Source organism: Ambystoma mexicanum, chromosome 8, assembly GCF_040938575.1.
Source record: "Ambystoma mexicanum isolate Mex_15411 chromosome 8, UKY_AmexF1_1, whole genome shotgun sequence".
In the NCBI taxonomy this organism is placed as follows: Eukaryota; Metazoa; Chordata; class Amphibia; order Caudata; family Ambystomatidae; genus Ambystoma; species Ambystoma mexicanum.
The window spans coordinates 670,349,645-670,372,956 of NC_090929.1; the positions used below are offsets into that span (position 1 = coordinate 670,349,645).

A 23,312-nucleotide genomic window follows, 5' to 3' on the forward strand; every position below is an offset into this window, starting at 1 on the left:
ATTCAACCTCTGTGGCCATTTTTACCATGTGAACACTCGGCGTCCTCGCTCTTGGGTAAGCGGTTGTCTGTTGGTTTTTTAGTTCATGCCCAAGGTCTTTTTTTTTTTTTCTTTTTTTTTTCTTCATGGTGGATCGTGATGGTCTCTGCCTTCAATGCTTTGGTCCGGAACCTTCCTGAGACCTTTGCTTCAAGCAAAACACAGTTTTCACTTGCTTTCTCGCTTTGCAGTCCATACCTGGGCGCACATTTTTCTCCTGGCAGCCTGATTCAACAGGTCATGTACACATGGCCACCAATGGGCACAGCATTATTTTTTATTCATGACGTTCCATGGCTGGTGACCCTTTACCTAAATCCCAAAGCACTGGTGCATCCCAGTCTTTATGCATTCAACGGGACTGCATAAAATGAGTGAGCCAGACATAATATTACCTTTTCTGCAAGACCTAGGTGTAATGATAAAATAATCTAGGTGCCCTCACGGGCTACAAAGATTTCCACTGATGGATCCTTTCGGTCCCTCTTTCGGTTGTTTCGATGAAGAGCATGACACGCTTACTGCTCCCTGTACTGGGCTTGCATTAATTGGTGTATTTGTTGGAGGCCACACTGTTCATTTGTGTTTTTTTCATTTTGTAACCTTACCTCCATTGACCTAGTTGGAATCCTCAATTTTTTTGCTATGGCTGGTCACCTAACCTAACTTGCGGCGGTCAATAAAGCATTTTTTGCTTTATTTCCCTTCTGTTGGGATGCACGTTCAGGTACCTGCCACTCGCAAACGATTCCGATTGCGGAGAGTGTACCAATACGTGGGAAATGCAAAAAAGTGGTGGAACGGGTGCAGGAGTTTGGCGACTGCAGGGAGTTCGGCGGTCGCAGGGGGTGGAGTCCCATTTCATACAAAAGCAGAACTTAACGCGTGAACTCGATCACCAGGTGAGAAACACTGCACTATGCTTGCCAGTCCAGGTGGAACTTTGCCTTAGTGCAATAGTATTATTATGGGGGTGGACCGGGAAAAGGCAAAACGCATAATTGTGGCACTTAAGAGGCAGTTGGCGGCCCGATACATCCAGGCTTTGGCACCCATATGAAGAAGAAATCACCACAGAACTCCACAAGTAATATGGCATATGCTTATTTCTTGATCCAAGTTTTTTTTAGCACAAGCCATGAGACCAGTGCGGCCAAGACCCAGGGCTGTAATGCAAGGGAGCATTTGTGCATGTCCAGCACCACATCTAACCGAAAGGAGGCTATTGACACAGAGCAGCAGGAACGGAATGCGTGTGTGTGTGGAGACCTTGAGGCTGTGGGAAAGTCTGTAGCTTCATCTCAAAATGTCCCCAGTAATTTGGGATCCTATAGCTGTGGGCCAGGGAGCCTGGGGGTGGAATTGCTCTGCAGCTAGTCCAGCCACCCCAACTTCTGAAGTCCCAAGCATGGACCCGCTGGCTAAAATTAGCTATGAATCCTTGGGCCTACTGTTGGCCAATAAACATCTTAATGGGTCAGAGGGCGGTATTATCAGAGCTGAAATAGTCTTGGGCCCTGAAGTGATGATGACCAACAAGCTGCTCTCAATTGGTTCTGCTGCAATTCCTAGCAACATATATCTAATTGGCTCATCAGGCCCCCAAGAAAGCTAGTGCCCACATCTACCCCAGAACCTGTGCCTGCAGACTGGAACCGTCCGCTTAGCCCCCTTTTGAACTCTCACCTCTCCCTGGCCCTGATGGGAGAGTTGCTACCCATCAAAATAGTAATGAATGACCCAAGCAATATGGAGGTCCCAACGGAAGAGGACATCGTGATCCAAACACCAGAGACCCTAAAAGTAGATGTAAACCCATTGGAACCTTGTCGAGACCTGGTGAGGTTCTCGGCCCTAATGGACTTTAAAGCACCTGGGGATGTCAAGGCCTGCCAATGACATTGTCCCTGTTACTAACTCTTCTCTCACAGGACATAATCAAAACGGGAACCACCATGGGAGCAATTCTTTGTCTAGCACCAATGACCCTTGTACCCAGTCCTTACCTGATCCACCATCTCAGCACAATTTTGCTTCAACTGTTGAGGGGTCATGAAGACCATGAGGTTATAATTGCTGTGTAGTTTTTTATGAACTAAGGGATGTCAAGAGGTTGTTGTTGACCCTCCTTGAGAGTCAGAGAAAGTGGTCAATCACTGTGGGGAGTGGGGGGCTCTGAAATGGGTCTGGTGGAGCCTGGGGGAGACAACCAACTACACCACCTAGTAGCTCCTAGTCAGGGGCTAACTGGGACAGAGCCCACATGCCAAAGTAGCAATCCTATTGGCCCCAAAAGGGCTTTGCTGAAATAGGTCCCTAGGCCCCAATCGTTTCTATTGAACGCACCAGGTTGATGCCAAGACCCCCGAGCCATGATGCACAACTGCCTAAGCAGACCACATTCAGGGAGGCAGACTTGGTATCTAGATGTATAACACCAAATGCTAAATTGGCTCCAGCGACTGGGTATGTAGTCCATAACCAAGTCAGAATTACAGCCCATTTCAAGGTCCATAGAGCACAGGAAGGGCAGTGCCAATTGAGAGGAATGGTATATCTTCACCAAGTTATGTTTTCTTCTGTTATTGGGTATTTATATAGCACTCTATATATCATTGGTATGGCCTCAAAGCACTGGTAGGTTGAACGCCCTCGGGGACCGTATTCCAGGTCAGTCGCGAGAGTAAGGGGTCATAAGGTGCGTGGGTACACCGATTATGTGCGTAGTTGATGCGATTGCCCGATGGTAGCTGCATCCTAGCATTAGCTGTGGAGTTATTTGATATGTTAAATGTGTGCAGTCTGGAGGATGGACACTAAGACTGGGTTCTGGCTGCAGTAGGCCTGTGCAGTACGCTTATGTGTGCAGGTAGGCCGATTTCCGTGGGGCATAGCTGTGTTTTATCAGAATGTTGGGTGTTCATGAGGTATTATTCGTATGTGAGCAACTAGGCCAAAATTGATCGAGGGGTGTAGCTGCGCTCTTTGGATAAAGTAGAGTGAGTATAGTCATAGGGGAGTTCAGTGTCTGGGTGGAGGTTTGATTAATCGAGCTCGCTATTCCGGATTCCAAGTAGGCGTTTGCGAGTGCTGCATTCACAGTAACCTTATTAGTGACTAAATGGGCGCATTCAGTGGTGTCATTGCTCGGGATCACTTTAGCATTTGTCATCTGGTTGCAGGGTCTCAGCCTTAGATGGTCTTTGTCGGCATTATGGAAAGAGACAGGTTTTTAGAGCCTTGTGGAAGGCCATGCAGTCTTGGGTGTGTCGGATATGTGGGGGGCAATAAGTTCCACAGAGTAGGACCTCTGATCCTGATAGAATTAGCGGTCGGAATCACTAGAAAGAGGGCAGTCCCCAAATTACGCCGCAACTGGTATGAATCTAGGAAGGTATTGATAAATAAAAGCCTGCACTGGCTCTGCATGGTGTGTGGGTATGTATATATATACCGGGAGGACTTGTTGATCTGTGCCAGGGTGCAGTATCGGGGAGAAAGTATGTATGATTCTATCCGGGTTGAATTCCGGGACCAGAGAGTAGCTAATGGCATTCTGAGTATTTATATGAACACTCCATCCTCACTAATGATTACAATCTTGATGGACCCCTACTTTGATTTTAATACTGACCTTGTGGTTGCAACTAGGGCCCCAAACTCTGTTATCTGGGGCAAATGCATTACCATTGGGGAAACGGCCTGTGGGGAATCACAGCTGGTTTAGGGGACGTGCAATGTACTAGACAGTTGGCAGCAAATCCTGTCGGTTTTTTGGGCTGATTGTTAATGTGACCCTGCGTGTTCGGAGCGTGAATCGCTTGTAATATATTTGGTCAGGTCTTTCTGTGTTTTATATCCAATATTTGTAGAGTATTCTGTTATGATACCCAACCATTCTCTGATTGCCTTTGTACTGATGGGCTACATTTGTTTGTGTTTTTACTGTATTATTTTCTTTTTTATGCTTTGATGGCCAAATGCTGAATAAAGCTTGTACTGACTACATAAGCGGGTACACAGGGCAGGGGGAGAGACTTATGGGTATAAGTGAGTGGTACAGGGTAGGCTTATTAGAGGACCTTACAAGACGAACAACTAACAAGCTTTATGGAATGCTGGGTGGATGCATTGCATGTGCTTAATATATATGTGGTTTAATGTCACTATCTCGAATAACAGTTGGTCAAAAGTCCGTTTTTTGTTCGAAATGGGTGGGTTTCCCCCCCCCCACCCCCAAGCCCCCTTTTTAATTTTTTTTTTCTGTTTTAACCCTTTTTGCAGAACCCAAAAAAAACATGTAAATAAAAAAAGCATTGGGAAAAAAAAATGTAGACATTATTTTTATGACATTTTGTCATTCGACCAAATGTTTTCACCATTTTAAATGGATACCTATATATGTAGAATGGATCCTTTACACCCTATTCAAAGGTAGGCCTGAATCCTCGCAGGCTGTGTTGGGCACACAGAACAACAAGGCCTTGTGGTTGAATCTTTCTCTGTCACTCCGGGCGAGGTAGGGAACACAGACACACACATGGATATATCTTACTTTGCGAAATTAGAAAGGAATGTGAGCGGCCCACCACGAGTGAGGACTGCGGCTGGTTGTGAAGGCCAAACCCATGGGAGCGAGGGCAGAGGTCTTGAGCTGCCAAAACACAAGCAGAGAGTTGGGACACTAGCGACCCCAGGAGAATGGCCATCCCATTCGTAACTACCAAATGCAGTGAGTGAGCAAAACGCTATTCTTGCTGATCAGTGGGATCTCCAGGGAACCCATGCCTTGTCCCTTGGTTGGGTTAGCTGATGAGGAGGGAGAAGACCACAAAATCTGTGATTTGTACTGGGGAGAGCAAAGGATGATGCCAACTCTTGAAAGATCTCCACGGGGAAGCATGACGTGTCTGGGATGAGAAAAGGGATGCTGTATTTGCAAGGACCAGACTGACTTTGAAGTTATCGGCTGAGCTCATGTTGCAGGCCAGATGCACATCATGTGATTAGGTCTCAGGCCAGGGCAGTGTTTCTCAAAACGTAATCAATAATTTTACAGTGACCCAAGGTGAAGAGATCATCACCCATGTGTGAAGACGTTGGATTCAGCGGAGATGCAACCAATTAACCAAGGGTCTATATGTGATTATTATCATGTACATAGGCAGTAGCCAATGAAGGTGGGGAATGAACACTGTATAACGTTCTGTTCGCTTTGCATAAGACGTAGAGCTCTACGGCAATGGACGGAGAGCTCTGCGGCAGTGGACTTCCCTGACGTCCCTTTTCCTTTTTGTATACAAAATTCTTCTCACAAAAGAATGCACCGAGCTTTTTCACCCTAGTGGGTTGTCATTTTGTGGTCTGGTTGTCAAGAGGTTACTCTGCACTTCACTCCTCTCTTTTTGGGGGAACTGATCAGCCCTTGTGGTTACCAGTTCAAGGGCTCCCTGTCCCCTTTTGCCAGGTTCACTTTTTTTTCAGAAGCACACATCACCTTATGATTAAGAGCTGCAAGAATATTTTGAATCCCTTTTCCTTTTTAGTTTTGTTACATTTCTATTACTTTTATGTGTCTATGACAGACTGGTGGCAAAAGATATTTACCCACCATGTTTTTCATTTTAACTGCATGCACTTTTATGCTTGGCTGTATGCAAGCGTAAAATTCCACTTTTGAGGGTTCTAAAGTCTTTGTTTTCTGGAGTGTCTAGTTCATTTTGGTTGTCAGAGGGATTTCTGCTGCAGTACCCTTGCCTCTACATCCCATTTTACCGTACTTAAGGTATATAGATTTGGGTCGCCCCTAATGTGCCCAGTGCCTGTGGTACCTATCGGGTAGCCCAGTTTTCTATTGCGGTGATTTTTATCACCCTACATTCGCTTTAGGGAGTAGGCTTGTGGCAGCTAATATTTAGTTAGGCTTCAACAGGAATACAAGCTAATTTACCACATTAGACATTTATAGTAGCTACTGGGGTACCAATTTTCCTACTCTTGGCAATTTGGTTTTAGGGGTTTCCTTTGTTCAGGGAAACCATGAGACGCACTTTGTGACCCCAAGATGTCAGCCTCTGTAGTGGTTTGGACTGGTTTAGCAGGCTACTACACCTCCTGGGAGGGTGGGCGTAGGTCTTTGCGGCCAAGCCGATTGGCTGGCCGCCAAAACCTTTGTTTTAAATCCCCTAATGGCATTGGTGGGCTGGCAGATTCCAGCCCCTGTGAATGAAGGGATATATAGGGGGAAACCCTGTTACTGAGCTCAGTGCTGCTGAAGTTTTGGAAGGTGATCAGATCTGCTTATCTGCTAAAGGATTTTTGGCTGTTTCCCCCACCCATTGCTACATTTGTAGGCCCTCTTCTGGCAATACTGGCTGGATCCATGTTGAGTGTCCTTCCCAAAGTTTTCTTATCCTGATTCTGGTCCTTCTCATCTGCTTGGGCCAGGTCTTCCTTCTTGGGGCTGTTTTCTGGACCTTTTAACTGCATTTTACCACTAATCCCACCAGGAAGTGCCACCTTGATTTTGGAAGATGCCGCTGGCTGGATAGTTTTAGGACCCCAACAACTGACCAAATCTACTTATCTGAGTTGTCGATGGTGGCCACCACCATTGTCCTGCTGCAGGGGATGTTTTTGCTTGTGTGCCAGCTGAGCCGCAAGTTCCTCTGTGCCAGCTCTCCCCACCTGGTAGCCATCTCTGTTGCTGATGCGGTGGCGGATGGCGGGTCCTACTCTTTGAAGAACATTTGTTTTGCCACATTGCAGTCGTCTGATATTGGTGCCAAACCCCGGGTGACCGGATCCTTAATTCCTCCCTAAAAAGAAACCTTTACTTACCGGGTTATTTCGCCTTCTAGGAACCGACTTATAGAAAGAAAATACTAAGTTCCTACCTCTGGGCCATGGGTTGGCAGGTTATTCCTCATACTCCCTCTTGGGGGCCCCTTGGCCTCTGGTCGTCTGTTTCTGCAGGTCCCTTTCTACCGTATTTCCCCATTGTCTAATATCAGGGCTCTGAATCCTGCTCTGCTTTTTTGCGCCTGGGGCTGGGTCTTGATCCCTGAAGTTGACCTTCTTCTGGGTCTCCACTGGTGCTTTGCATTCTTCTGGGTACCCATGGAAAGAAATTGAGGCTTTTCTGTATTTTCATATTGTCTCCTATGGGACATTGTTCTCAACACTGGAACTCCAAGTGACACTGCGATGTACATACCAAGACATATGCCTTTTTTTTTAGGACACCACGCCCCGGGCTCTAGAGTTCTCCACCAAGCCCTGGATTTCTAGAGACTTTGGCTGATGGGGATTTTTAAATCTTTGTTTCGAGGGGATTGTGTCCTCCGACATATTCCACATCTATGAAAGGTAATGGCCACAGCTGTGCTGCTTTGGAATAAATTTCGGCGTAGGCGCCCTGCATCGATGACGTAGATACTTTGTCCCTCGAGGGCCTCCGTCAAGGGTCGACGTCACTGGATGTTATATATAGGATGCACGGCACCCGTAGCCTCAGTTGTAGTTTTTCCCCAGAACGTGTGGCACAAATCTCCTACCAGTATGACTGCAGAAAGCCTTGCAGAAATGTAAGCTGCAATCGCATAAGAAATTCTGTAGCGGGGGAGGATGGGAGGGTACGATGTGGAATACGTCGGAGGAACATCCCATCGAAAGAACGTTACCAGATAAGGTAAGTTAACTTGTTCATTGCACTTATTGTTAATACCTACATCATATCAATGTGTGTTGCTACTGTTTCTCTCCCTGGTGTGTAATGGGCCTTTCTGAGCCTTGGGACTTTCATACTATAGTATATGGTAGGCTTTGGTAGCCCACCTGGCTGTGTTGGACATTGTGTTTTCGTTTACTATATCTAAATGCTGCAAATGTGTTATAGGCATATGTATTCTGCATACTATTTTATTTAGAATGTAGTAGAAAACCTGTGTTAAGCTCTGTGTAGTACCATTGCATCCTGAACATGATGGTAATTACTGTGTGTACCCTTTAACTGACATCTGTGGAAGTCTAGATGTTCTGGGTCTGCCACCATGGGGCTTATTTTTGGGTAAAGAGTGAGTTAAGCCTTAACTGACCCTGTACCTGTTTTGCTTTTACATTGCATTTAAACTGTGCTCTATTTGTTCTGTCTAAGGTGAGTACTTCTTTTTCCAATCTAAATATTAGACGTGTGACATTAGGAATTATTTTAAGTGTAGTGTATTGTTTTGTGGTGTCTGTTGGGATTAATTGTACGTCCCTGCCAACGTTCCTCTCTCCTACAGTTAATCTTGACTACACTCCTGCAGCTACCATTGGAGAGTCTGTTCTTTCTTTTTGGGAGACACACTGTTCCGCCATTAGGTTAAATGATAGGTCTTTACCAGAGGATTGTGCAAAAAATCTCCCTTGCTAGATTGAATGGTGTAGATACTTCCCATTTGTGGGCTGGGGGGATGACCCTGACTCAAATCTAGGTTAAAAGGAGGACTCCAGCAACCGTTCTTCAGAACGTCGTTGGAGCCAATACTACTACAAAGAGTTGCAGCCAGCTGAAGACCAGTGGTGGACAGCAGATGAGGACTTCCAGCATTGTCTCCAGCCAAGTCCCAGTTCCTCTGGACCGATCTTGTGAAGATTCTTGATGGTGATTTGACCCTTAGGCTGGTGGGACCAACCAGTCTAGACCACTGTACGCAGACCTGAATTAGAGCCTACGGAATTGTGCCAGGACTATCCTGTGTGATGATTAGCTCTGTCCTTGGCCTTTAATGTGCACTGGTCGAGGTACTGACTTTTGCCTTCAAGCTCTGCAGGTTTCAAGCTTATGGAACAAGAACAGTCCTTCTGGAGTTGCTTCTCTGCAACTCAATGAGGGGCCTTATAAGAGCAGTTTCTTTGTGCTTGCCAAATGTGTTGCCTGCCATTGCTTCAGTGTGGTGACATCACTGCTACCTGCATCCATTGTGTCCTGGGGTTCTGCTGGCGTGAGACTGTTGGTGGTTCACCTCATGGGGTTCTGGTTTGTCGCGCATCAGAAACAGTCTTAACGGAGTTCAGAATTGCCACTTCGCCGGTTCTAATCCTGATCCCGAAAGTGACTATGAATCTGAGACTACTGGGCCCTGCAATGGAACAATCAATGGAAGTAAGTGGGCCCAGTGAATCCAAGAACCATAGGGGTGGTTCATAGCTGAATCGGTGTAAGTGGGACAAGCCTGCTCTGTTGTTTTCACCTCTCCTGTTAGGACAGTTTTTCTGAAGTGCTACCAACTTCATCAAAACCATTCAACTGAGGCAGTACAAGATTCCACTCTTAGTATAAGGCTGTACCACCTGAGTACATGGTAGCGTAGACGGAGCAGCCAGGCTGCTCTTAGGAGGGAGAGAGGAGTACAAGAATCAGTACAAATGAAATTGTAATACAAATGGTCCAAAGAAACACTTTAGGTAGGCCCAGATAAATCTAGGGGTAAATAAGCACTAACACATTATATGAAATCACAATTATAAAAACACACTATACTTGAAGGCACACAGACCCAAGTATAGACCTTATTTGAAATACCTAACAGTAGTTCTAGGAAAGTCAAAACCTTTTCGTATACATTCAGTATATGCACACCTATTCTTGAGGAGTAAAAACCATTGGTTACTTTCACAATTACATTCAGTAATTGTCAAACTCAGCAGCCTTAGAAGAAGTATCCACAACCTCCTCCCCTTCCTCCTCACCTGAATCCTCAGAAGAAGTTAGATGGCGGATGGACTTCTTCTTGGTCTTCTTTTTTGAGAAGAGATAGGGCCGTCCGCGGTGGGAAGCCACCCTGGTTCCCTGCCAAGCAGGGAAGCAGGAGGCTTCCTTTCCGCAGGGACCGAAAATAAGAGGGAAAAAAGCGATGCTCAAAAAACCCTCTGTGAGTAGGAAGACAGTTCAACAGGTCCGGAAGATGAAGCAAAGAGATTCTGCAGACCCAGTGACAGACGGAGGCTGCCTGAAGGAGCTTTTCTGGACTGAAGACCGAAGGTGAAGCAAGTCCTTCAAATGGTTCCGGAGAGACGGATGATGGAAACAATCCGAACGTTGGAGCAGGAGCATAAACTGCCACAAGCAAGAAAGAAAGAGAAAGCAAAGAGAGCAAGCGGGAAGACCGGAGGACCAGAACGGCGAAGAAACGCAGCGGAAAGAAGGTAAGAAAAGACGGAGCGGCGAGGGGGTGCCGCGAGGTAGAAACAGGAGAGAAGGGACGGCAAAGGAACGCCGTCAGAGGCCCAAGGGGCTGAGTGGGAAGCACAGAGGAAAAAACGCACGGAGCAAGCAACGAAGTAGAAAAACAAAGTTGCAACGCGCCGAACCCGGAAGAGGGCTGAGCTTAAGTAGTGAAAGCCAGGAGAACAGAGCAAAGACTAGAGCGGGAAACCCGGAAGTGGACAGAAAACCCGGAACATTCTAATGGCGCCGCCAGCGCCAGGCGTTCCATAGCCCCCACCGGCGACTAGAAACCGGCGGCATGACAGTAATGCCAGGGCAGTAGACCCTACCAGTTATACACTGACTCTTAGTACAAATCACTTAATCAGTAAACCGGACAATATACTTTTTGCGAATTGTGGAACCCTTATTCCAGGTACAGTAAAAACGTATAACTACTTTTGTGATGACACACAGTTATAGTAGGTGAGTAAAACCTAAGGATGTAAAATTCAATTACAGATGCTTTTGAAATCAGGGAACCCCAGATTGAGGTAAGCAGTAACTCTTGTAACTTATTTTTGGATGGCACACAGCTAACACAATTTAAGTAAAACCCACATACTTTTTTAACCTCACAATAAAGGGGAAAGTAAAACCCAATGTTACACTTTACCGAATGATTCAAAGTTACTCTAGGTAGACCACAACCTAATACAGACTTATTCTGGACAGGCTAACAGCAAATCAGGGGAAGCAAGACCCAGTTGGGGGTCACTCATACAATTATCCTCAAAGGACTAATCTCGTGATACCAACAGTTGGAGGACATTCATACAATTACTCTGCAGGAATAATCTGGTGAAACCAACACTTTACTTTTGGGAAGAGGCACAACCTAATCACAGGAGAGTAAAATACCTTCACGTTTACTTTCTATTAGAATGACAAAACAGTTTCTAAGGAAAGAAAAGATGGTAATACTTTTAAGAATAGTGCATCACACATCCAAGGTAAGTAAGAACTTTTGTAACGGCTCACTCTTAGAATTACAGTCACCAACCAACTCTTTACAAATAAGTAACTTTTAAACACTTATTTTCTTTTCTAGGCAAAAGTCCCAATCCCTTCAAAGTTTTTCCCTTATTCTTGGAGCATGAGTGTTCTCAGTGGCAGAAGGGGGTCACTAGGACTAGTGACCAACAGGCAGTGTCAGAATAGGTTCTTTAGTAGCAAAAGTCAGAGTTCCTTAGGAAAACTGGGCAAACAGGTGAGTATAAGAAGGTCCAGGGGCTTCCCAGAAGACACCCTAGCAGGATTCTAGTAGTGGGACTGTGTGCATTGGATGAGAGGCCTCCCCATCACAGAAAACAACCCACAGCTACGCAGAAATCCTACAAACTTAAGGGAAGTACATACCCAAGCCAACACAGTACCTCAGCATTGAAGAAAATGTTGCAGCAGGACTACTTCAGGATCTGCAGCCTAATACCAGGTCAGTGGATTCCTTTTCGTGGTGACTGAAAAGAAGACCTCAGAACGAACTTTGCAGCAGGGATCAGTGAAGAAGGCTCTAGGCAAGGTTTCCCTCGCAGCTGAATGCAGTTCTGCAGATTTGGCGCCTTGTCAAGGAGCACAGAAGAAGACAGAAAATCGCGGTTGAATTCTCGTCGTTACAAAGGTCCAGCACTCTGTTGCGGGGACTTTTCGGACTTGATTTGTGTCTCTGAAGATCCACCAGGAATGCACACGAAGTTTCAGCGAGATTCGGAGTTCGGTCTTCGGAAGACCGTGCACCGCACAGTGGCTCGGGGTCCCAGGGTATTGGGGTATTGCAACAACGCAAGGTCGCAGCAACGCGTGGGATGGCTCAAAATGCAGGTCTTCTTGAGTCTAGTGGGTCTCACAAGGCTATGGGTCGGGGTCGTCGTTTTTAGAGTCCCCAGGTTTATTTGGAAGGAAGGGCTACAGCAGGCTCCAGTTACACAGGCTCTCCGGTCGCTGGAAATCATTTCAGCCGCTTATCCTTCATCCTCTTTGTTTTCGATTCCAGTGGTCAACTTCTTCAGCTTCCAAGTTCGCAGTATTTATCAGGAACTACAGCACAACCTCTGCATTCTCTCCCCGCATTTTACAAGAAGGGGCGGTCTGGTTGTCCAATCAGGATAGACAGCCCCCCCCCTGGGATTTCTCCCCAATCAGGCAAGGCATAAGACAAAGGGCTGTGGAGTTTTGGACTCCTCCCTCGCTTCCTGCCCTCTCAGACGACTGGAGCCTGGGCGGGGAGTCCAGGGGACTCCCGCTGAAGATAAAAATATCACAAAGAAATTTCCCACCCTGGATGTCAGGGGAAGGAACAAGAAACGACAAACACTAAAATGGCGGGGGAAAAAAAGACAGGGCCATTTTGGTAAAATGAGCACCCTTAGGTGTCTTTGCTGTAGCTGTGAACACAGCCCGTGGTAAACATTGACCAGATTAATACAAGGTATCACTGCCACCAGCCATTGAAGGTAAGCGTGTCACTGTGACAGAACTGTTACAGTTTTAATATGAAAGGGGATACATTGTATCTCCCCAGCACTCCACATAAGGTGGGGTATGCTGGTTTCACGTAATAAAATGTAAAAGGGATCCAAAGATCCTTTCTACCCTTGGGAACTGTAGTTCACCTAAGGTTAGCAAAAGAAAGTTAAAAGGGGAGCCTTTAGGGCAACCCAGCAACAGGCTTTTATTGACAATAAGTTGTTAAAGAGGATAACTTTAAAAAGACACTATGGAGAGTCAAAACAATGACCCCCATAAAAATAGTTAAAGATTATGTGAGTGTGGAAAAAGGTTCCCACTCACTGAGGAATTAAGGAAAAATATCCCACTATCCCACTAGTAAAGCAAAAAGTTCTTAGGTTGACCCATGTCAGGGAGGTTTACCAATTCTGTGAAAATCTTACCTAACATCCCCCTCCTCCCATCATAGGGTTGTATGGGTGCACAGTCCTAACTCTACATCTCCCTTCCTTGCCTGATCATGAAATGTAGAGCTCTGTCTGTCAAGGATGAAGCCGCCCCCAGAGCTTCCCACACTTGGTTAGGATTTTTCAGTGTCCTTGGAACATTTCACATGCCTATTGGTGTTGCCACAAAAACCTGTTTCTCCATTTCTAAAGCCTCCTGACAGCAAAGGTTTTTACTTGGGACTTGTGATGCTTAAGGGCACTTACTCCACTCACTTTTGGAGGGAAGGAGTTTTGAATAGTAGGGGCCAATTTCCATTTGTTTCTGACACCAAATAGAGTATTGGTTTTCATTAGTGAAATCCCCCACCTTCTATGGTACGTGAATATAAGTATATAATAGTGTGGTGGTAATACTCACTTATTGGTTTTATTGCTTATAGTGTATTCAGGCCTAATAAATGGTGTATTCGTGTAGTCTCCTGTCTGTTTTTTTTTTCCAGTTCTCTGTGGGTGTCTCCTTGAACCACTTCACTGTGCTGTTCCATAATTCGAAGCCTTACTGATCAGCTACCTGACTTGAAAGTTGGGCTAGACCAACGTGTATTTTTCCTGTTCTCTGTAGTAGGATAGCCTCCGAGAAGCCTCCCTCGGGGCTGGTTCTGGAAATCCCTCTTACCAAATAGGCACTACTGTATGGCCAGGCAATCGGCCAGGCACTTATAGGATACACTTAAAACCCTTGGCAAAATCTCACGTAACACTATGTTAAGGAAAGAAACCCCCTCCGACAGACTCAGTTATCAGAGCCAAAGTTACGGTTGCATCCTTCACAATATCAGCCAACATTCTACAGGAGGATGGAGTAAAGGAATGTCACTAGACAGACCTCCAGGTATGCCTGTGTTCAAAGAGGACAATGTTGTGGTAGAGGTGCCAGCGGAAGTGGAGCATCCTTCTTCAAAGGTGACTCAATGTGCAGCTACCCTCTCGTGTGTCTCCAGTAGGAGGTCTGATTACCTTTTTTACTCATGCATGGGACAGGACCAAAACAGAAAGTGGGTGCTCAGTACATTGTGGCAAGGTTACTGCATTGATCTACTCAGAAACCTGTGCCATCTATCGCCACGCCAAAGGTGCTGGGTCACCATAAGCAACTTCTGCAAGTCAATATAAAAACACATCTCCAAAAAGGGGAAATAGTAGAGGTCCCCAGACTACAACAAAACCAAAGGTATTTATTCACTGTATTTTCTGGTGCCAATGAAGACCTAGCATTCCGACTAATACTACAAATACACCCAACTGACACGTTTGTTAACCCTGAATTTAGAATGAAGTCTCACAGATGCCCTCAAGAATTCTTCGACTCATTTGGGTTGTTCCAATAATGTATTATTGTTTCCAACTTGGCTGATGAATTTCAGGAAATCCAGACTAATGGGGTCCCTGGTCTACTTCTCAACCTCTAGTGGGCTCCCTCCACCCTAGCCAAGATACGACCCTACTCACCAGTTGGTTGTAAGTTTGGACAAGAGGCCGGTAACACCTTTGGTCTATGTCGCGCCTATACTTTGAATAAGGGTATTAAGGCTGTAGCCTTTTGTATCTTACTCCCACCAATAATTACTAGTGACAACCAGTTCTGATGATCCCCAAGAGAATGATAGTTACGTTTCGCCTGCTCTCTCCCTCTTTCTCTCTTCCTTGTGGTCTTTTGAGCTCACTATCTCTCCCCCCTTTCTATTCTTCATCATCCCTCTCACCTACACTTTCCACTTACTCGCTCATTCTCTCCTCTTCCTTCTACATACTATTCTATCCCTTCTCTTTCCCTCCATCTTACTACTCGCCTCTCCTCTTTTCCCCCTCCTATTCCTTCCTACTGTTCTCCTGTTTTCTGTCTCTCCCTTCGGCCTTCCTCATCCGTCTCCAAATTATTTATCTCCCACCATCCCTTCTCTCAGTCCCTCCGATGATTCTCACTTTCCTCCTTGCTACCTCTCTCCCTCGTACTGCTCTCGCTATTCCCTAACCTCTGACTGTACAGCTACCTCCTCTTTCACCCTCACTATCTGTCACTCACTCCTGCACCCCCCCCACGCGCACTCGAAAACCACTCCAGACTCTCACAATTGGCACAACTATATCTTACACATAGTTTCGAGGAGATTGGGTCCTCCGACGTATTCCATATCTATGACATGTAATCGCCACAGCTGTGCTGCTTCGGAAACTTTTTTCTGTGTCCTGCGTCGATGCGCCGTCGTCGAGGACCTCCTCCGATGTCATCCGATGTGATAAGTAGGATGCACGACGCCCGTAGCCTCAGTTCCGTTTTTTCCGCGAACGCGTTGCTTCGTGAATCTCGGTTAACGCCTCGACTCTTTGGAGTTCTGTTCTTCTCGGTTCTTTGAACCTGTTCGTTTTTGTGAAAATCCTTCGTGTGAAGATGTCTTCTACTTCGTCTTCGACCCCGCGTCCGGGCTTCAAGAAGTGCGGGGGGTGTGGGTCCAAGATGTCGGTGACGGACTCGCACGACGCCTGCCTCTGGTGCCTCGGGGAGGCCCACGACACGGATGACTGTATCGACTGCCAGTCGCTCACGTCCAAAGCCTTACGCGAATGTAAGAAGTTGTTGTCGGTAGGTCGGGTGTCCAAGCCCCGGAAGTCGAAGTCTGCGGGGCTTTCGACGGATGATTCGAGAGGTGACTCTCCGCGTCATCGTCGGAAGTCTCGTGGGTCTCCTTCTAGGAGTCGGTCTCGCCACTCCTCAGCCTCTTCGAGGCATTCTCGGAAGTGCCGACACCGGTCGTCTTCCAGGTCCTCTTCGGAGGACTCTGCCCGGCACGTCGCTTACCCCACCAGCCGTGCGATGCCGGAGGAATGGGCTTCCTCCGGGAAGAAAATGCTGGCGATTTTCGAGTCGCAGGGTACTAAGCCGTCCGCGCCCCCGAGTGGGGTCGGTCGCGAGAGGTCGAGAGACACCGCTCGCAAGAGTGGTCGGCACGAGTCACGGGAGAGGTCCCGTTCGGACAAGGAGACTCGTTCTCGACGTACCCGTTCCAGGTCCCGGTCCTCGACGCGTTCGAGACCGTGCGCACCTGTGAGGTCTTCGAGGAAGACATCGACGTCTGAGGCGTCGAGGGCGTCGACAGGCTTTCTCGAGGCTCCGGCTCCGAGGAAGTCGTCGAAGCCGTCGACGCTCAGGTCGTCGGACACGCTCGGGGCTCCGGCTTCGAGGGCTGTGTCGACGCCGCCGATGCTGGCGGCGCTGCATCTGACGTCGACGCGGATTTCCTCGACGCCGATCCTCTCGGCGCCGATGCCTGTTCTCTCGGCGCCGATTCGCTCGACGCCATCGACGCCTTTCGTGTCGGAGGTACCCCGTGGCACGGGGGAATCCCCTAGGAAGGCTCTGGTTAAGAGCAAGCACTCTCGGGTGCCTTCTTTTCGCCACCTGGAATATATTTCAGAGGCGGATGAGGATTCTGATGGCCTAGTTCCTAGTCAGGTTCCAGATGAAATTGTCTTGGGCCATAGTCAGTTTGACGATTTGAGGCAGTCACTGCATGATGCCAGTGGACTGAACACCTCTCCGGAGGTGGAGTTTTGTAGGCCTGAGCCTGGCTCTCATGCCGATTCCTCGTACCGGCGCCTTATGGCTAGGGTTTCTGAGTACTTGGGATGGTCTGCTCCCCCAGGGGAGTTTGTGCAGGATGATCTAACGGACATCCTTGATGTTGGTCCCCCAACTGACCGGTACTGCCGTTCCATATGGCTTTACAGAGAAGGGTGGCGGCAGCTTGGACTGCTCCGGAGAGTCTCCCAGCGGTGGGCAGATCCTTGTCGCGAAAATACCGTCCAGCCAGTAGCGACCCCTGCTACTTGACCAGGCACCCCACTCCGGAGAGTTTGGTGGTGCAGGCGGCCATGGCCCCGGCAAAGCAGGCGTCGTACCCTACCATCCCTTCTGATAGGGACGACAAACGTTTTGATGGCTGGGCGAAGAAAGTATTTTCTTCTGGTGGTATGGCGACCAACTCCATTTGTGCCTTGTCTCGTTTCACACACACTCTGTGGAACTGTGTTGCGTTAGCGGCTGAACATATTCCCGAAGGGGACGAACGGGATGGTTTCCTTGCTATGGTCCAGGATGGTAAGGATGCCATGTGTGAGTCCGTTCAGTCGGGTTTTGATTTAGCTGAATGCGTCAGTAGGTCCATGGCGGCGAGCACCGTGATACGCAGGTTTGCGTGGTTGTGGAAGTCGGGGTTTGCTCCTGATGTGCAGTCCCGGCTCCTCAACATGCCCTTTGACCGTGAACACCTTTTTGGCAGCAAGGCTGACGAGAGCCTTGAGAGGTTGCAGACCTCAAAAGCTGCAGCGAAGTCGTTGGGCGCTGCAGTTCGCCAACCTCCGCCTTTTCGTCCTAGGGGACAGCAGTGGAGGGGTGGTTCCTTTCGCTATTACTCGTCCTTCAGTAAAGCGAGAGGAGCTGGCAGTCAGAGGCCAACGCAGGGGTACCAGAGGTGGACGACAGGGTACCCGTGGTGCCAAGGCCGCTCGGGCAGTTGCCTCTTTGCCCTCAGGTAACGCCGCAGCCGCTCCCACTCAGTCATGAGGCCATGTCCCATGGTTCGCCGGTTGGGGGAAGGCTGGCGCAGCATCTTGTAGAGTGGCAAGCCATTACTTCAGATGTGTGGGTTCTGGAGATCATAACCCACGGCTACTGTCTTCCCTTTCGGCACAGGCCTCGCGACAATCCACCGGGGAACCTCTCTTTGCAGAGTCCGGATCCGCTCCTTGCGCAGGAAATTCAAGCCCTGCTGGAGAAAGGCGCCATAGAACTGGTGCCTGTAGCGGAGAGGAACAAGGGATGGTATTCCCCTTATTTTTTGATTTCGAAGAAAGACGGGGGATTGAGACCCATCATGGACTTGCGCGGTTTGAACAAACTCCTCAGGAAGGACAAGTTCAAGATGGTTACTCTCTCAAGTCCTCCAGGCCCTTCAGCTTCAGGACTGGTTGGTGTCACTCGACCTCAAGGATGCTTACTTCCATGTGCCGATCCATCCCAAGCACAAGAAGTACCTGAGGTTCGCGGTTGGCGACTCGCACTTTCAGTTTCGGGTCCTGCCATTCGGATTGTCCTCCGCCCCGAGGGTTTTCACCAAGCACATGGTGGTGGTGGCAGCGCATCTCAGGCAAGGGGGGGATTCACGTCTACCCCTACCTGGACGATTGGTTGATCAGGGGGAGCTCTCCCGAGCAAGTCCTGGATCATCTGTCCGTCACCTGCCACTCCCTTCACAGGCTGGGCTTCTCCCTCAATTTAAAGAAGTCCCATTTGACGCCAACACAGCGGCTCCAGTACATCGGAGCAGTGCTCGACACTTCCCTGGGGCAGTGTTTTCCTCCCCAGGTGAGGGCTCTTCACATTCAGCAGATGGTGCACAAGTTTCTGCATGCCCAAACGCTCCCAGCGTTCGAGTTCTTGAGGTTGCTCGGCCTCATGGCATCCTGCATTCTTCTGGTGCCAGAGGCTCGCCTGCGGATGAGATCTTTGCAGTGGGCACTCAAGACGCAATGGTCGCAGTCCTCCGGCAGGATGTCGGACCCGGTTCAGGTGCTGCCCACGGTCGCCCGGGACATTCTGTTGTGGGCCGTCGAAGGCAACTTGATGAAGGGGGCTCCATTTTGGCTTCCCTGGCCGGAGGTGACGATCATGACGGATGCATCCCTCACGGGATGGCGAGCTCATGCCAACGGGCTGACAGTCAGCGGTCGTTGGTCTCCATCGGAGTCCAGACTCCATATCAATCTGTTGGAGCTGGGGGCCGTCAGGCTAGCCCTGAAGGCTTTTCTGCCGACTGTGCGAGGAAAAAGTGCCCTGATCCTGACGGACAACACAGTGGCCATGCACTACCTCAACAAAAAGGGGGTGGCAGGGTCACTTCCTCTGTGCAGGGAGGCGATGCAGCTCGAGTTCTGGGCCATCCAGCAGGAAGTTTCGATCTCGGCAGTTCATCTGGCCGGAGACGAAAACGTGACGGCGGACGCTGTGGGCAGGCGGAGTGTGATCTCTCACGAGTGGGAGTTGGCTCAGGAGATTCTCCTGGAGATCTTTGCCCTTTGGGGGACCCCTTAAGTGGATCTCTTCGCTTCCAGTGTCAACCGGAAGTGCGAAAGGTTCTGCTCGCGGGAATTTCATCCAAAAGGAGCCTTAGGAGACGCGTTCGTGGTGGAGTGGTCATTCCCGCTGCTGTACGCGTTTCCTCCAGTCCCCGTCATCCCGCAAGTGCTGCGGAGGTTACGGAAGTTCGGTTCCCGGATGGTCCTCATTGCTCCGGCGTGGGCTCGGAGGACGTGGTACCCGGACCTTCTCGACTTGTCCATCTGCCCTCCACGTCGTCTTCCCTACCAAGACGATCTGCTCTCACGGGAGGGGGGTCAGGTTCTCCATCCAGAGGTCAGAATCCCTCAACTTTCACGCTTGGCTTCTGAAAGGTTGAGGTATAAGGATTGGAACCTCCCTGAGGACGTGATGGCCAGCAACAAAGTCTCTATACCGTTGCCGTTGGCGTAAGTTCTGCGACTGGTGCAGAGTTCAGAATGTGGATCCTTTTGCATGTGACATCCCCATGGTTCTGTCCTTTTTACTTTCTTTGGCCCACAGGGGCTTGCAAGTGGGTACCATTAAAGGTTACCTGGCGGCGCTGTCCATCTTTAAGCGCTCGTCTGAAGAGTGTTCTTACTTTAAAATCCCTTTAATTTCACAGTTTCTGAAAGGGCTCACTTATGTGTTCCCTCCGTCACCTTTCCTGGTGCCCGTTTGGGATTTAAACCTTGTTCTTAAGTTTCTTATGGGTGCTCCGTTTGAGCCTTTACATTCTTGCCCTTTGAGACTGTTAACTCTGAAAACTGTGTTTTTAGTTGCGGTTACTTCCGCTCGCAGAGTGAGTGAGTTACGGGCACTTTCAGTTAAGCCACCCTTCACTGTATTTCACAAGGACAGGGTTGTCCTTAGAGTTTGTCCTTCTTTTCTTCCGAAGGTAGTGACGGAATTTCATTTGGCCCAGAAGGTTGTTCTTCCGGCATTCTATCCTCCTCCGCATCCTGGTAAGGAAGAGGAGAGGCTCTATAGGCTTGGTCCTAGGAGACCTTTAAGCTTTTATGTTTCACGCATGTCCCGGGTCAGAGTGGACAATCAACTCTTTATTGGTTACGCTGGAAAGCGTTTGGGGCAAGCTGTGACGAAACATACTTTGTCTCGCTGGATTATTTTGGCCATCTCGGAGTGTTACCGCTTGGTGGGTAAGGACCCACCGGCTGGCTTGCGGGCCCATTCTACCAGGGGTATGGCTGCATCCACTGCCCTGCAGAGGGGTGTTCCTATTCGCAACATCTGTGATGCAGCCACCTGGGCTTCAGTACATACATTTGTACGTCACTATTCCCTCGATTCCATCCGAGGACAAGATCTGGCCTTTGGCAAGGCGGTCCTTTGCTCTGCTATTTGATTGGCTATTATAAATTTTGATTCTAAATTCTTTCCCTCCTCCTTGCTCTGGTACTGCTTTGGGAGTCTGTCATAGATATGGAATACGTCGGAGGACCCAATCCCCCCGAAGAACAAGTTACTTTCTTACCTCGTAACGTTCTTTCGATGGGATGGTCCGACGACGTATTCCATATCGCTCCCGCCCTGCCTTCCCCGCTGCAGAATTTCTTTTGCGATTGCAGCTTACGTTCCGCAAGGCTTTGTGTCTGACTGGCAGTTGACTAATGTCACACGTTCTGGGGGAAAAAACTACAACTGAGGCTACGGGCGTCGTGCGTCCTACTTATCACATCGGATGACGTCGGAGGAGGTCCTCTGCGAGGGCGCATCGACGTTATCGACGCAAGACGCAGACGCCGAAAAAGTTTCCGAAGCAGCACAGCTGTGGTGATTACATGTCATAGATATGGAATATGTCGTCGGACCATCCCATCGAAAGAACGTTACCAGGTAAGAAAGTAACTTGTTCATCTCAACTGCATGCTTTTCCAGAATCACCAACATGTCCTTAGCACTCTGCTCCAATTTCTGTCCCCTACCTGATCTCTTCAGTCGCCACCTCTCCTCCTGACCGCATGAAAACACTCTTCCATCATTCTTGTGAGTACAGGTTTTTTATTCCTGGTCTTTCCTCCTTGACCACTTCCCCCCTCTTCTCATTGGTCCCTGGTTGCAACTGACCTGTTAAAATTGCCCATTGTGTAAAAGAAAAACGATTGGCCCCACCCCCTTTTCCCCTCACAGGTGTTTGTGTAGTCGGGTTCCGTTTGTTGTGGCCAATTTTGTTGCTTTCCTGCCATTCTGGGAATTGAGTGGTGTTGGTAATCTGGACGTGTCTCATGAGAGATTCGTGGCTGGGGGTGTGGGTTTGAGGCGCCGGCAATGCGGACGCCTCGTTAGGAGCTCCGTGGGACGCCCAGGTTTTAGCTTTTATATGTCTGCTCTGCACCTCCGGCACCGAAAGATCCCAGCGGGAGGCGGAACCTCTCCTGGTGCGGCCGTTCAAAAGCGGAACGAAATCGGAGAGGCTACCGGAAGATCTTTCAGCGGCTGGCGACCGCAAGCCCGCCTGGTGAACGGCCTGGGCAGTGCTGCATAACCACCGGGGCACTGTGGCATGCGGCAACAGCGGATCACAAGCGGGGACCTCGGAAAGGCAAGAGGCCCCCACCACACCAGCCCGATCTTGGGCTCCCCCCTCCCCCAGTGAGTCTGGAGCATAGGGGGTGAAGGGGGCCCCTCGGCTCACGCCAAGGGAAAGGTGGTTGCCCTCCTGCCCGCGGGCCGCTCTGGAGGAACCTTACACCTGTCCGTCAGGGGCAGCCCGCGCCAACACTGCCTCCCCCTCAGGGCACAGCATCAGCGGAGAGGCGGCCCCAGTGCCTGCTCCCACCCGCAGTAGACGACTCCGATGCGGCGCCGGCAGGGGGCTGGCACGGTAGCACGCACCCCCAAGTTCTGGAGCTGCGGGGGTGTTCCCAGCCACCTGCCATCGGCCCTAACAACACTCCGCCACAGGACCGCGGGCACTGTCACACCCCCTCCCCCCCCATCAGCACGATCCTCCCAGCGAACCCACCAAGCTGGCCCTAAGGAGGCTTCCAGCCCACACGCCCACCAGCACAGGCCCAGCTGGGGCCTTCTCATCGCCAGTGCAGCACCACACCTCTTGGCCTGTGGCAGACCCACGAATCCGGACATCCGCCTGGCGAGGCCCAGGGCTACCCCCCCTCCCTGATCTCCACCAGCCCCAATTTAAAACCCCCCCTTGCCCCCGGGCCCCCTTCACCTCGGTCCGCGAGGACCCAACGGGCTGCCATGGGGGCATCCCCCCCTATGCACACCATCAGAGGGCCACAGGGACACAGCGCCAGCCCTATCTCACTATCCCGACCACACATCTGAAGCCAGCGGACCCCCGCCACTACAGGTAATACTGAAGGATCCGCCTGAGCGGTCTCCCTGCACCGAAAAGGAAGATTGAAGAACAGCAAGGAACCAGCAGCCCAAACGAGTTTGGCAGAACAGCGGTACATATCCCATCCACTGCAGTGAACCTCAGCAAACACTAGCCTATAGAGCGCTGCGGAGCTGGCTTGGAACCCCTACCAGCGATAACTCGACAGTCGGCATTGTCTAGGCAGGGCCTCCACCCGAGACGCCCTGGGAAGATCCACACACCCAGTTGGAGCAAAAAAGGGGGCCTCACCTGAAACCTGAAACTGCCCCCCCCCCCAACAACAGCCTGCGGACACATCTCACCCGGGCGGACAGCGACCCAGACACCAAAATGTCTAAGGAGAAGGGCCCGAAGTCGGCAGATATAGCCAACTTGCTCCACCTGAAGGAGAAATCTAAACAACCATACTACCCCCCCCCCCCCCCCCCCCGCGCGGCCTAGCCTTCCTCGCCCACAAGGACCCAAGCACAATGGGCTACAAAAGACGACATTCAGGGCCTCCTCGCCGACATCAAAATGGAATTCCGCAACTGCATGGCAGAAGCCACAACAAAGATAGATGGCCTGGACAACTGCGTTGAGGAGGTGGAACATAGAAGACCA

General features: G+C 49.6%; 1 protein-coding gene across 2 annotated transcripts in view; it reads left to right on the plus strand.

Annotated features, from left to right (window-relative positions):
• Positions 1-23,312, plus strand: part of PPIH (peptidylprolyl isomerase H) — a 307,526-nt gene that overhangs the window by 191,160 nt on the left and 93,054 nt on the right. The window lies entirely within an intron of this gene.